Genomic DNA, 14,198 nt, shown 5'->3' on the forward strand with positions numbered 1-14,198 from the left:
CATCCATCCATCTTTACATCTATCCATCTATGTCTATCATCTACCTATCAATCAATCAATCAATCAATCAATCAATCTATCTATCTATCTATCTATCCACCATCCATCCATCTTTCCATCTATCTACCTATATCTATCTATCCATCCATCCATCCATCCATCCATCTATCTATCCATCCATCCATCCATCCATCCATCCATCCATCCATCTATCCATCCATCCATCCATCCATCCACCCATCCACCCACCCACCAATCTCTCTCTCTCTTTCTATCAAAAGATGATTTGTTAGTGTGGCTTACAGTCTGTAGTCTGGCTAGTGCAACAATGACTGTTCCTGGACCGAGGATCTGGTTCAGAGATTTTGGCTCAGTCCATAAGGCTGGCTGATTACCAAGAGCTGCTGGTCTTCAGTCTGTGCTGGAATCCTGAAGAAGTAGGTTCTAATACTAGCAAAGGAATGAATGCCTCAGCAACAGGAAAGATGGCCTTGCCAGGGAGAGTGAGGACAAGCAAGCGAAAGCAAAAGCTTCCCTCTTCCATGTCCTTTTATATGTGCTGCCACTGAAAGGTGTGTCCCAGATTTAGGGCGGGTCTCCCTATCTCAAGTCATCCAATGAAGAAAATCCCACACAAGCATGTCTAGCTGCTTAGGTTTTAGTTGAATACAGACATTGTCAAGTTGACCACTGAGGTTAGCCACCACAAGCCTGGCTGCTTTATAATGAGGTTCAAGGGTTCTCCTTCCGTATCTCTCTTCTTTCTAGATGTTCCATCAACCATCAGAAGTGGAACACTGACTCTTGTAGTTGACATTCTCCTATAAGTTCTGGGAGTTTTGTCTCTAGCTTCTCTTCTCTGGTTTTAGACAAAAGTCTATGTTTCTTTTTTGTTTGTTTGTTTTGTTTTGTTTTGTTTTGTTTGTTTTTTCGAGACAGGGTTTCTCTGTGTAGCCCTGACTGTCCTGGAATTCAGCCTGTAGACCAGGCTGGCCTCGAACTCAGAAATCCACCTGCCTCTGCCTCCCAGAGTGCAGGGATTACAGGTATGCACTACCACCCTCCGGCCCAAGTCTATGTTTCTAAGTGCAGTTACCACTTCAGTCGACTGACACTGTTGTCATCAAGTGTTAGTGACTTGCGTCTCTTATCACCTAGTCACAGAGCTCACAGCTCAATTTTACTTCATTTCCTCCTGTGCAGAGCCTGGTGATCAGCTGGAGGGCTTTTCTGAACAGTTATTCTGTTCTGGGTATTCCGGAGGCTGTTCGGTATCTCAGGAGCATAAGGGAGCTTCCCAGAGTCCATATTTTTCAAACGTTTAGTTCCACAGAACCTTTCCTTTCCTCTTAAGTCCAGCAGTTTATCTATTATTGATTTGAGTTTCCTACTTTGCCCCAGGTGCTGCAGCTAGCCTATCTGCCTTTGAAGGTTTTAAACAAATGTCATCGTGTATAACAACGAGGTACAACTAACGGGGTAATGTCTGGGAGAGTTACGGATTATATGACGTCAAGGCATGCTCTTTGCACTATCACTGTGAGGTAGCTAGTTGTGTATCAATAGGATTGGATGACATTGGAGCTCCTCACTCACAACTGACAACTTATAAGATAGGGACTGGAGCAGTGGGGCTGTGGTGACTGAACAAAAAGCTGGTCCTGGGAGGGTTAGGGTTAAGGGTTAGGGTCCTAAGTCTTGTAGGGTTAGTGGGGTCCCCGTCTGCTCTGCCACAGGGCTCCGCTGCTTGGAGAGGCAGGACACAGGAAGCTTGACTGCACTTACCCCATGCTGTGATCACCAGGCGGGTGTCGGACTAGGGGAAGCTGTGGGACACTGCTCCAGGGGGTGGCTTAGGGGTTCCCCGGGCCTACAGGGAGCCTGGGGCCGTCTGGTTCTCAGGATCTTGGTCACCCAGGCACCTCCGGGTTGGGCTGAGAATGGAGTGGGGGCCAGCGGGCTGGATTCAGCCTGGGGCTGAGGGGGGAAATGGGGCTGGGGAGCTCTGGGTCCTGTGGGGATAGTCCTTGGCTTGGCTGTGGTAGTTGGCTTGAGCTTGGCCGTGGCTAGGAGCGCAGAGAGGCCTTCTATGAGAGGTTAGACAGTGGCTCTTTAGGCGAAAGCCTTCTCCATTGCACCCCAAGGCTGATCTTGATGAAAAGAGGCAGTCCATGGTTTTAAGACATTTACTGTCATGGCGGAAAGTGGATGAGTAAAACCAAACCCCACTTCTCAGGGTGGGCATGAGGTTAAATACCTTTTGCAGGAAGGAGTGTCTGGGGAAGGAAAGGTTAATTGGCTAAGCCCTTCAGACCTTTAGGTACCTCATTAAAATGGAGATCTATCTTGAAGGTGATCTGTGGTCATGCCCTCTACCTGTGGAGGGGCTTACATGACTGATGGCCACAAATCTATGGAGGGTTGCAGCTTCCTGTCAGGAGCCTAGTGTCCCGGAACCAGGAAAAATGCCTGCCGCCCCTTTAGGATCACCGGGGTTTCTAGCCTTAGCTTAACCAGGAACCAGGCTGCCTTTCACGGTCCTACAAACTATCTTTACTCACCTTCAGCAGGGAGCTGACTGCTTCTCTGGAGGCTTTCTGGTAAGGAACCCACACCACGCCTCTTCCTATCAAGGTATAAACAACAGGCCTGTCAATCACTTGGGAAGAACAAAGTCCTGCAGGACAAACTTCTTGTTTCAGAGATTTTGGGAATAGTGTAAAACCTGACTAAAATGTAAATGGTGTCTTAGTCAGTGGGCTATTACTGTGAGGAGACAGTATAACCACAGCAACTCTTTTTTTGTTTGTTTTTTGTGTTTGTTTGTATGTTTGTTTTGAGACGGGGTTCTTCTGTGTAACAGCCCTGGCTGTCCTGGAACTCACTCTGTAGACCAGGCAGGCTTCAAACTCACAGAAACCCTCTTGCTTCTGTCTCCCAAGTATTAACATTAAAGCCCTGCGCCACTACCACCTGGCTGATCACAGCAAGTCTTATAAAGAAAAGCATTTAATATTGTACTTGATAACAGTTTCAGAGGTTTAGTACATTGTCACCATAGTAGGGGGCCTGGTAGCACACAGGCCGACGTGGTGCTAGAGAGGTAGCTGAGAGTTCGTCATCTAGATCAGTAGATAGCGAGAAGAAAGAGACACTGGGAAGAAAGAGACACTGGACCTAGCTTGAGCATTTGAAAACCTCAAAAGCCCATCCCCAGTCACATATTTCCTCTAACAAGGCCACACCAACCACAGCAAGGCCATACTTGCTAATCCCTTCCTGGCACCACTCCCTGGTGACCAAATATTCAAATCTATGAGCCTCTGATTTTTTCAATAGATATTACAAGGTTATGGGAATACAAAGTTGTCCAGAGTAAGATCTCAATGACATTAGTGATAATGTGTATTTGCATGTGTGTATTATATATATTATATACATATATGTGTGTTATATACATATATACATTATATGTATATGTATAATATTATATACATTAAATTGTATACACATATACATATTACATATTATATAAGTATAATATACATATTATATACATTATATTGTATATACACACATATATGATATATAATATACATATTATACATATATACACTTGTATATATGCATGTGTGTGTGCTGGTGTGTATGCACATGTGTCTATATTCATGTGGAGGCAACAGGTCAATGTCATGTGTCTTCTTCCTTCTTTGTTCTACTAGTTTTTTGTTGTTGTTGTTGTTTTTTTTTTTTTTTTTTTCTGAGACAGGGTTTCTCTGTATAGTCCTGGCTGTCCTGGAACTTACTCTGTAGACCAGGCTGGCCTCGAACTCAGAAATCCACCTGCCTCTGCCCCCCAAGTGCTGGGATCAAAGGCATGCTTCACCACTGCCTGCTTCTCCTAGTTTTGGAAATAGGATCTTTCTCGCCCAGCCTGAATCTCACCACCCTAACAAAGCTTGCTTGCCGGGAAGCTCTCAGGATCTAACTGTATCTGCACCCTCAGTTGTGAGGTGACAAGCGCTATCACGTCCGAATTTGGCATAGGTGCTGGGGGCCTAAACTCAGGTCCTCACACTTTCATGTCAGGTACTTTGCTTAATGACCCACGTCCTTGTAACCTCACTATAATCTTTAATGAGAGTGGAGTCCATTCTGTTCCTAAACCGATATTGTGGCCTGTCACCTTCAGTGTCCCAGTGGGAAGTGGGAGATGGGACCAGAGATGCTAGAATGTTAAACAGTTTCTTTCTGAGATTCCATTGTTTTCTTCTGGAGTTAATGGTCCCCTCCTGCTATAAGATTACACACCTCATAATTCTGAAGAAGCCAACTCCAATAAACTTGCTGGTCTATTCATTACCCTTATAAAGACTTAGACTTCTCCTTTCTGCTATTTTTAAATGTTTGTTTCTGTGTTTATTTTGTGTGCCTGTGAAATGTATATACATGCCTGTGGAGGCCAGAAGAGGGTGTTGGATTCTCTGGAGCTGGAGAGGGATGGTTGTGAACCATCTGGTGTGTGTGTGTGTGTGTGTGTGTGTGTGTGTGTCTGTAAACTGATGTCATTCAGTATCTGGATTCTAGGGCAGGTTGTCTCTATCATGAAACTAAATATCCAATGTTTACTTGGTCTATAAAGTTAGAGTACAGTTTTGGATGATTTATTGTGGTTCAATACCAGGGCTGTCATAGTCACCTATTTACTTATATGATTCTCCAGGAAGGAATCTATTCCTTAAATAGAAGCTATTTGTATTCTTTGTGTTTATCTGTTTTCTCAATGTTTTACAGGTTACAACTTAACTTTGAACAATGGATGTACTTTATTAGTAAGTAAAACTTTAGTTACCTTCAAATGGTGTCCTTCCAAGGAGCCTGGAAGAGATAGATTTGATGCTAAGTTTGGGATGATCTAATTAGTTTGGATAACTAATGTCACTCATTTTGTGCTGTTGGCTACTTTGGTCTTCAAAATATGATGCTTTCCGGTTCTATTTATGAGACTTTATAATTTTTTAAAAGGGTTTTAAAATGCTGGAGTTAGTGTGAGCCATCTGATGTGTGTGTGCGTGTGTGTTTAAAGTGATGTCACTCAGTATCTGACTTCTAAATGTATCCAAAGCAGTTGAGAGCACTTTCGTAGAGAGGTTGTTAATGGGGTTCCTTTGCTGTTAATGTGTTTCCTTTGTTGTTAATGGGGTTCCTTTGACTGAAACTTAGGAAGCTTAAAACCTTTTGGTTCACCTTGGAGTCTCTCTTTCCTCTTAAAACATTTTGACTTGAATTGGTGTGGTATCTACGTCTCAAAACCAGCACGAGAGAGCAAGGAGGGTTTCCATAAACCATGTAGTGAGTTCCAGGCTGTATACGCCCTCAGAACGAGTTTCATTTCAAATGACAAGACTGTGTCTCAGAATACCCAAATAACAAACAAACAGCTAAACTACACACAAACCAGAAATAAAGGCCCAGGCAATTTACTTTAGAGAAATTGTAATATTTTTAAAAGCAGAGAGGATCCAGCAGCCTTCCCTCAACCATGGGGATACACTCTAATGCTTCATTTAGTTAGTGCTTAGAATGGTGTTTGCCTCACATGCATACACCTGTCAGACTTTTATAAATTGGACATCTATTAGCAAAAACAATACTACAAAATCATGTGGGGCAATAGTGAAAGCTACTTAAAATTTATAAACTTCATTTCTAAAAAATTCCATTTAACATTTTTTAGATCATGGTTAATCATGGTAATTGAAACAGGGGCAGAGAAACTATAGGTAAGGTCTACTTCATAATTTTCTAATATCTTTTACTTAAAAAATATTTGCTGGGCAGTGGTGGCACATGCCTTTAAGCCCAGCACTTGGGTGGCAGAGGCAGGTGGATTTCTGAGTTTGAGGCCAGTCAGGTCTACAGAGTGAGTTCCAGGACAGCCAGGGCTATACAGAGAAACCCGGTCTCAAAAACCCAACTCCCCCAAAATATATATGTATGTGTGTGTGTGTGTGTGTGTGTGTGTGTGTGTGTGTATTCTGGAAGTGGTGGTGCACACCTTTAATCCAAGCACTCAGGAGGCAGCAACAGGAAAAGCTTTGTGAGTTCAAAGCCAGGCTGGTCTATAGAGCAATTTTCCAGGATAGTCAGGGCTACTCTGTCTTAAAACAAAACAAAATGTTTATTGTATGTATGTGTATATGTGTGTGTGCATGTGTGTGTGTGTGTGTGTGTCTATATTGAGTTTATGCACACAGTGAACATGCAGGTGCCCATGGAGGCCATGAGGCAGGCGCCAGATCTCCTGGAATAGAAGTTATAGGCAGATGTGAGTTACTTAATGTGGGTACTGGGCCCTGAACCTGGGTCCTCTGGAAGAGCGGTAGGAAACTCTAACCCCTCGGTAGCTCACTTCAATCATTGTGTACTTTGGCCAGTGTTATTTCATCTGCTACAACCCTCGAGATCATTAAGAAAAAACAATCCGGATGCTACCATGCCACCTTTTCAGCGGATGCCACAAAAGACACAGACTCATTTTAGGACACCAAGCCCCTAAAGGCAGCAGTGGGCTTTCTTTATTGCACACGCGCTTGAGAGCATTTCCTCCTCTGGGCAGAATGGAGACAGAAATCTAGCTTAAATCCTTTTGCTTTTTTTTATTTGTTTACCTAAAACATCTTAGTTGTCACACCATTGAATGCAGTTATCTAGCTTTTTACTTTCTTGGCTTTGGAAACTCTCATACTTTATTTAAGTGCGGCACCCTAGCTGATGGGCTGGAAAGGGCTGGTGATGTTCCGTAGGTAGCTAGGCCAGCGAAGGAAGGGACGGCCCCTGGGCGGCTCCAGCCTGGTGTTTGGCAGAAGGTGGTTGTGTTTCCCCTGTGTCTGCGTTTCACTGGCTTGGCTTCTTTGAAGGCTTTGAAGGCTTATTTTGACTAATGGTTTCAGAGGTTTCAGAAGCTCTGGTGCTTGGGGTTCTGGGGTGAGTCAGAATGTCATGGTGGTTGGATTGTGGATGAGGTAGCCATTTTCATCATGGTGGCAAGAAACAGAAAGGAAAGGGCTGGGGACAAGATGAAGCCTCTAAGAATGTACTGCCTCCTACAAGGCTTTCTGAAATTCCCATCGTGTCCCAATATAGCCATCTATTGATGAACCCATCAGTAGATTACTCCATAGATGAGCTTAGAGTCTGTAGGATGCTACCATTTCCCCAAAGCCCCAAATCACTGCCACTAGGGGACAGTCCAGCTCCAGACCAGAACAGGAGCTAACTATGATGATTATAACGAATTACCTTCAGTGGATTTTTCTTTGAAGGAAAGAGAACAGGTATACAGTCTAGGATCTAGAAGGAAGGGGACCTAAAAGTCGCAGATTACTAGGTCTGGGGGTGGTGTGGGGGTGGTGTGGGGCGCAAGAAGGCAGAGGAAGAGGAGCCTCAAGCTTTGTGTAAGGGTGATCTGAGATGGGCTCACTTAACCCTGAGATCCTTTCTGTGTTTTTGTTTTTTTAAAGATTTATTTATTATTATATGTAAATGCACTGTAGCTGTCTTCAGACACACCAGAAGAGGACATCAGATCTCATTACAGATGGTTGTGAGCCACCATGTGGTTGCTGGGATTTGAACTTAGGACCTCTGGAAGAGCAGCCAGTGCTCTTAACCACTGTGCCATCTTACCAGCCCCTTTGTTTTTGTTTTCTGTCAATACTCTGTTTTCTAGATTTCATGTTCCCAGATTAGACAGCATTTAACATACCATTTGCTGTGCTGTGATCCTTCTATTGGGTTGGGGAGAAACTGGTTTTCAAGGCTGGCTTCCTTCAAAGATCAAGATGTGTTTTGATGTAAACCCAGGGCTGTGTAATGTGCTTCACAAGAGAAGGCTTATGATTCCCATCTTGGCATCGGTCTATTCGTCAATCTCTAAGGCAGACAAGGAAGTAGGTTGGATCCTGATAACTATTTAGTAGAATAAATGCCTTCCTTTCCGTATGCTAGAGGAGCTGATCAGAACTCCAGTCTTCAATGTCCAGCTTGTTAAAGGTGTTGAAACAGGATGGTGGAGAGAAGGAACACTATGCCTCTGTTATTTATGCAGAGAGATGGCGTGAAACCTCCCAGCTTCTGAATTCACCGAGTTGGCTTGGAGATGCGTCTCTGACTCCTCACTTTGGCAGAAGGATGTGCGGAGCCATGCCAGCTGGACCACGTCCCATCCTCCTCCTCTACCTCCTCTTGGCATCCTGACAAGAACTTCTTGTACATATAGCACCATCCGGCTCTGGTAGTGACTTACTGGCTTCATGTTTATCCAAGGATTTCATTTGCAGGCTAGATAGCAACAGTATGCAGAAAGTGATCCAGACTCAGTCACTGAGGAAGTCCCTTTAGCAAACATTTAACACTTGTATGAGTGTCAGGTGCTAAGCTTCACGCTCTGTGAGGATACAATCAGAAAGATTATCTTAATTGGCACTATAGCTCCTTCTTCTAAAATATTTAATGTGTATGGGCTTCTATGAGTTTATAGGTACCAATTTGTGCAGCTGCCTGCAGAGGCCAGAAGAGGGCGCCAGATTCCCTGGAACTAGTGCTTTAGATCATTGTGAGCAACTTGACACGGGTGTGGGGAACTGAACCCAGGTCCTCCAGGAGAATAACAAGTGTTTTTAACAAGTGTGTGATCTTGCCAGTCCCAGCAGTAGCTTCTTTGCTTGTCAAGGAGACAGCGTGGATTCAAGAGAGCAGGCCTGCCTGAATTTGAGCATTCTGGGTGATTACAGCTGTATCACCATTTGCCTTTTGGTTGCTTTCCAACATGAGGATCTCAAGATGTCTGTCTTGGATAGATCACTGTAACCCAATGGCGAGGCACGTGACTGTTGACCATGAGTTGTTGAGAAACGTTTTTATATTAGGTCTAAGAGGTAGAAGGATGTCACCATGCACATTAGAGTCTGGGTGTCACGGAAGGGATGAATCACTTGACTTTACTACAATTTACTTGTTACCTTTCCAAGTTCAGCTCTGCAAACTGTCCTTTTCATCAGTGCTGGCTTCAGTTGTACTAAAAGGCTCATTCTTGTAGCCTTTGATGACAACAAATCTCTGCATTATGAGGAGGCCTTCCGGTGAGGCTGGTCACTGTAGGGCTTTTCTAATATCACCCCAGTTCCCAAATAAATGACATGGGGGCTTTTCTCCCCATGTAGTAACTGTGAATTTTATTTTTCCCATAATTTTTAAATTTACATTACATTCTAGTAGTCAAAGCCTCCCATCTTCCTCTCCTCCAAGTCCTGTCCTATAAACCTCTCCCCCCATTAACCCAACCCCCTTCTCCTCAGAGGAGGGGAAGGCCTCCTTGGGACCACCCCACCCTGGGACAACTAGTCCCAGCAGGACTAAGCACTTCCTCTCCCACTGAGGCTGCCCAGGTAGTCCAGGCAGGGGAAGGGGATCCGTGTCAGGCAGGCAGCAGCATCAGAGACAGCATCTGCTCCAGTTGTTAGGGTACCCACATAAAGATCAAGCAGTACATCTCTTACACATGTGTGTAGGGGGCTAGGTCTAGTCTCCGCATGTTGTTTGGTTTGTGTGGTTCAGTGTCTGTGAGCCCTCATGACTCCGTAGGTCTTCTTGTGGTTTCTTTGACTTCATGGAGTCTTGATTTTTTATTAATTAATGCCGAGGCCTTACGCTAGGCTTGTTACCAACTACCTCATAATTTAACTGTTCTGTTTATACTAATCTAAGTTCTGCCACATGGCTGGGTACTTATCAGTTTCACAAGTTCGGCATCCCCCGCATCCCTGTGACAAATATCCCACCTCTAACTCTTTCCCAGAGTTCTCTCTGCTGCATGCCCCACCTTGCTATCCTGCCTTTTGTTATAGGCCATAGGCAATTTTTTTGTTTTTTGTTTTTTTGTTTTTGTTTTTGTTTTTCGAGACAGGGTTTCTCTGTGTAGCCCTGGCTGTCCTGGAACTTACTCTGTAGACCAGGCTGACCTCGAACTCAGAAATCCACATGTCTCTGCCTCCCAAGTGCTGGGATTAAAGGGATTAAAGGCATGTGTCACCACTGCCAGGTGACTCAGGACCATTGGAAGAGCAGTCAGTGCTCTTAACCACTGAGCCAAGCATTTTATTTTAACCAATAAGAGGGTGCCTTCATATTAACTAGCCCAGAAGCTCTGAATATCCAAGGCACAATTAGTATAACAAATGACTCCCATGAAGAAGTAAGGAGAGGTTCTGATCCTGGAAAGGCTTGATCTAGCATTGGCGGGGAGAACCAGGACAGAGAAAAAGGAGGGAGGTAATTGGAGAATGGGTGGAGAGAAGAAGGCTTATGGGACATACGGGGAGGGGGGAACCGGGAAAGGGGAAATCATTTGGAATGTAAACAAAGAATATAGAAAATAAAAAAATAAAAAAATAATAAAAGTTCCCGTTTACTACGTGAAAAAAAAAAAAGAGGGTGCTTCAGGCAGGCAAGGAAGGACAGAGGCACATCTTCACACTGTGTATAAACATTCCTACTGAAATCTGTGGTTCTGTTACATTCTAGATCCGCAGAGATAATTGAGAGAATCAAGAAAGGGACACTTGTAGAGCACTTATAAGGAGCCTTTCTCAGGAAGGAAAGTATTTTACTTCTAGCATTTTTATGCTGACTGGATCAGACATGTTTCACTAGCTGCAAGGGAGTCTGGAGCCGTGTCAGCTCCTGGCTTCTGGTGACCACACAGGAGTTTCTACTACCTGAAGGAACTGTAGCTTGACAATAGAAGACTCACTCCTTGAGAAGACCATTTATCAGACACACCAGAAGAGGGCATTGGATCCCATTACAGATGGTTGTGAGCCGCCATGTGGTTGCCAGGAATTGAACTCAGGACCACTGGAAGACCAGTCAGTGCTCTTAATCCCTGAGCCACTTGGATGGGAGAATAATTAGTGGTTAGTCTCAGGAGCCCGTAGACCGAACAGTGACAAAAGTAGTTCACTAGAGACCTACAGTGCAGTTGATGCCATTCCTGCCTATAGGCTGCAGGTATTGGATGCTGTGTAAGCGGTTTCACATCTTCAAGCAGGATCCTTTTCATCCAGGTTCTCATCAATTATGTCCGATAATCCTGGGTGGTTTTTCTTCTATTGGTTTGTCCTTTGGTCATACATGTCTAACCTTTGAGACTGGAGAAGAATATCTTTGCTGGCATAGATACTTCTGTCTGCGTAGCAGCCCGCGGCGTGCTCTACTCATGTTAAGAGCAAGCCCAGACTCACACTAGCATAAAAGCATGCCTTCAGCAAATCCATTCTATGAGTTTCAAGCCTGACAACATCTCTTCCTAAACTAGACCAGAATGAGGCAAATATTTGTAGTTCTTATGCAGTTGAGGTAGGACACTTTTGTTGACTCTTTGACTAAACAGCAGTCTATTTGAAATGTTTTTTGCTGCCATGAATGATAATGGGTGGTATTGACAACACAGCACAGATTTAAGAAAAAAATGTGGCCACTGCACTTCTACATAAGGGGCTCAGACAGACAGCAGGAATCCCATCTTTGCTTCTGGGGCACAAACCAAACTTCTGGGATCATCAGGGCTGTGGCTGTAGCTCAGATGGTAGAGTGGTTGTCTAGGATGCATTAGTCCCAAGGTTTAATCCCCAGCATTGCATAGACTAGGCAAAGCAGTGTGTACCTGTAGTCCTAGGGTGTTGGAGGCTGAGGCAGGAGGATTAGAAGGTTGAAGTTCTCCTTAGTTACTGTGGTGGTTCGAATATGTATGGCTTCCCTTGAGTCATGTGTGTGAATGCTTGACCCATAGGGAGGGACACTATTAGGAGGTGTGGCCTTATTGGAGTAGGTGTGGCCTTATTGGAGTAGGTGTGGCCTTATTGGAGTAGGTGTGTCACTATGGGGGTGGGCTTGGAGGTCTCCTATGCTCAAGTTATGTTCAATGTGGCAGTCTCCTGCTGCCTGCAGATTAACAGTTCTCAGCTCCTCCAGCCCCATGTCTGCCTGGATGCTGCCATGATCCCACCTTGATGATAATGGACTAAACCTCTGAAACTGTAAGCTGGCCTCAATTAAATGTTTTCCTTTATAAGACTTGCCTTGATCATAGTGTCTCTTCACAGCAATGAAATCTAAACTAAGACAGCTACATAGTGATTTTGAGGCTAGCCTGGGCTACATGAGATCATATCTTCCCCTCCATTCCGTGCGCGCACGCACGCGCACGCACACACACGCACACACACACACACACACACACACACACACAAAACAAAGACAAGCCATGTGACTGGCTCTGTATGTTCCTGGGTTCAAGAAAAAGAAAAAGGTGAAAGTTTCAGAACAGAATAATTGTATCTTTTGTTGAAGCTCTTCAGAATCAATTCAATACTTTTGGTTTGTATTTGATTTAAATCTTACCAAAAAGTGACCAACTTAATATTGACTGCACTTCACTCTTACATCCCAAGGAAGCTGTTTAATTTTGTTGAATTTCAATTTACTCATAAGTAAAGATAAGCAGTTCCTCCCAGTCACCACTTTCCACCACGTGGTCCCCTCCTCCCCTAGCAGATTTTCACAGATTCTTCTTCTTCTTGGCTGTTTTCAATGCTCTCCACCCGATGGCTCTAGTCTGCCTGTGAAAACCCACGTCCACAGCTCCCTTCCTTTGGAGGAGGCCTGCCTGCCGTGGTGGTTGGTTCCTTCTCTCTGTGCAAACGGATTCCCTTCTGCACCACTTTACACAAAGCCACTTTGCATGTTTGGAAACATCATCTTTCTCCTGTGTTCTTTGGCACGTTACTTTCATTTAACCATATACCCACACTCCAGGAGTCCAGTCATTTATTCAATTATTTTATGGTGGTAGTAAGCTGTGTTCCCTGGGATGGGCTGTAGCCAGGCCTCATGTCCCTAAAGATGGCCACCTCTGTCGTGAGAAGCAGGATGCAGACATATGACAGCTGTTTCTCAGATAAAGACATTCCTTATATCCTCACGGGGAACTGCTGTTGAAGCTGGTGACCCATGGTGCTGTGCTCTTGTCTTGGAGAATTCTGCATATTCTGCTGAAACCATTGGGTTTGGAGAGCTTCTTTTGGAAGGAGTTAGGCAGGTAGTAAGAAAGCATCCATTTACCCACATCTTTTGTTTTGTACGAATTCTGTTCATGGCCCATTTCCTCACCGAGTGGCAAATAAATGGAGAAAGTATCAAGCCAAGTTTGAAACTTTAGTTTGAAAGTTATTGAATACAAACTGGCTTTATGATTTGGTCCAACTCAATCTATAGTCTACACTATGTCATCGAAATAGTATAAGCATATTTGCATATGTGTATATCCCTATTGATTAGATATTGACTTGAATTGTCTTCAGCAGTAGACTCAACTTGAAATACTGAAGGTTGTGTTCCCATTTTCCATCCAGGAGATGGGCTGTTCTTGAAGACTGAGATCCACTGGTGGTGGTATTTACTATTAAAAGAATGTTTGATAGGCTGGAGAGATGGCTCAGTAGTTAAGAGCACCGACTGCTCTTCCAGAGGTCCTGAGTTCAAATCCCAGCAACCACAGGGTGGCTCACAACCATCTGTAATGGGATCTTATGCCTTCTTCTGGTGTGTCTGAAAACATACATAAAATAAATAAATCTTAAATAAAAAAATGAATGTTTGATAATGTCATGATTTGACTATGAAATGCCCCCTATAGGTTCCTTGTTGAACACTTGATCCCCAACTAGGGGCACTGCGCTGGGGAAGTCATGGAATCTTCTAGGTAGAATCCTTGTTGATGAAGTAGGTCAGTTGGGGGTTTGCCTCTGAAGGATGTGCCAGGTCCCCAGACCCTACCCCTTGCTTCCCGTCCACCATGATGTGAGAAGTTGTTCCTCCACATACTCTGCAAGGCACGATGCTCATTTCTTCTCTTCTCAGGCCCTGAGCGATGTAGCGAGGGGACCGTGGATTAGAGCTTCTGAACCAGGAGCTCAAACAAACCCTTTTTTGAGATCTTTCTCTGTTGTATTTATTCACAGTAAAGAAAAAAATCTCACTGACATGAGCGAAGAGAGTGGCTGGAGTCGACACATAAAGGCACTCATTCAGTAGATTCCCCGTCACCTCGGGGTGCCAAGAAGCTACGCAGTCACTGG

The sequence above is a fragment of the Apodemus sylvaticus genome, chromosome 18 (assembly GCF_947179515.1).
Source record: "Apodemus sylvaticus chromosome 18, mApoSyl1.1, whole genome shotgun sequence".
NCBI lineage: Eukaryota > Metazoa > Chordata > Mammalia > Rodentia > Muridae > Apodemus > Apodemus sylvaticus.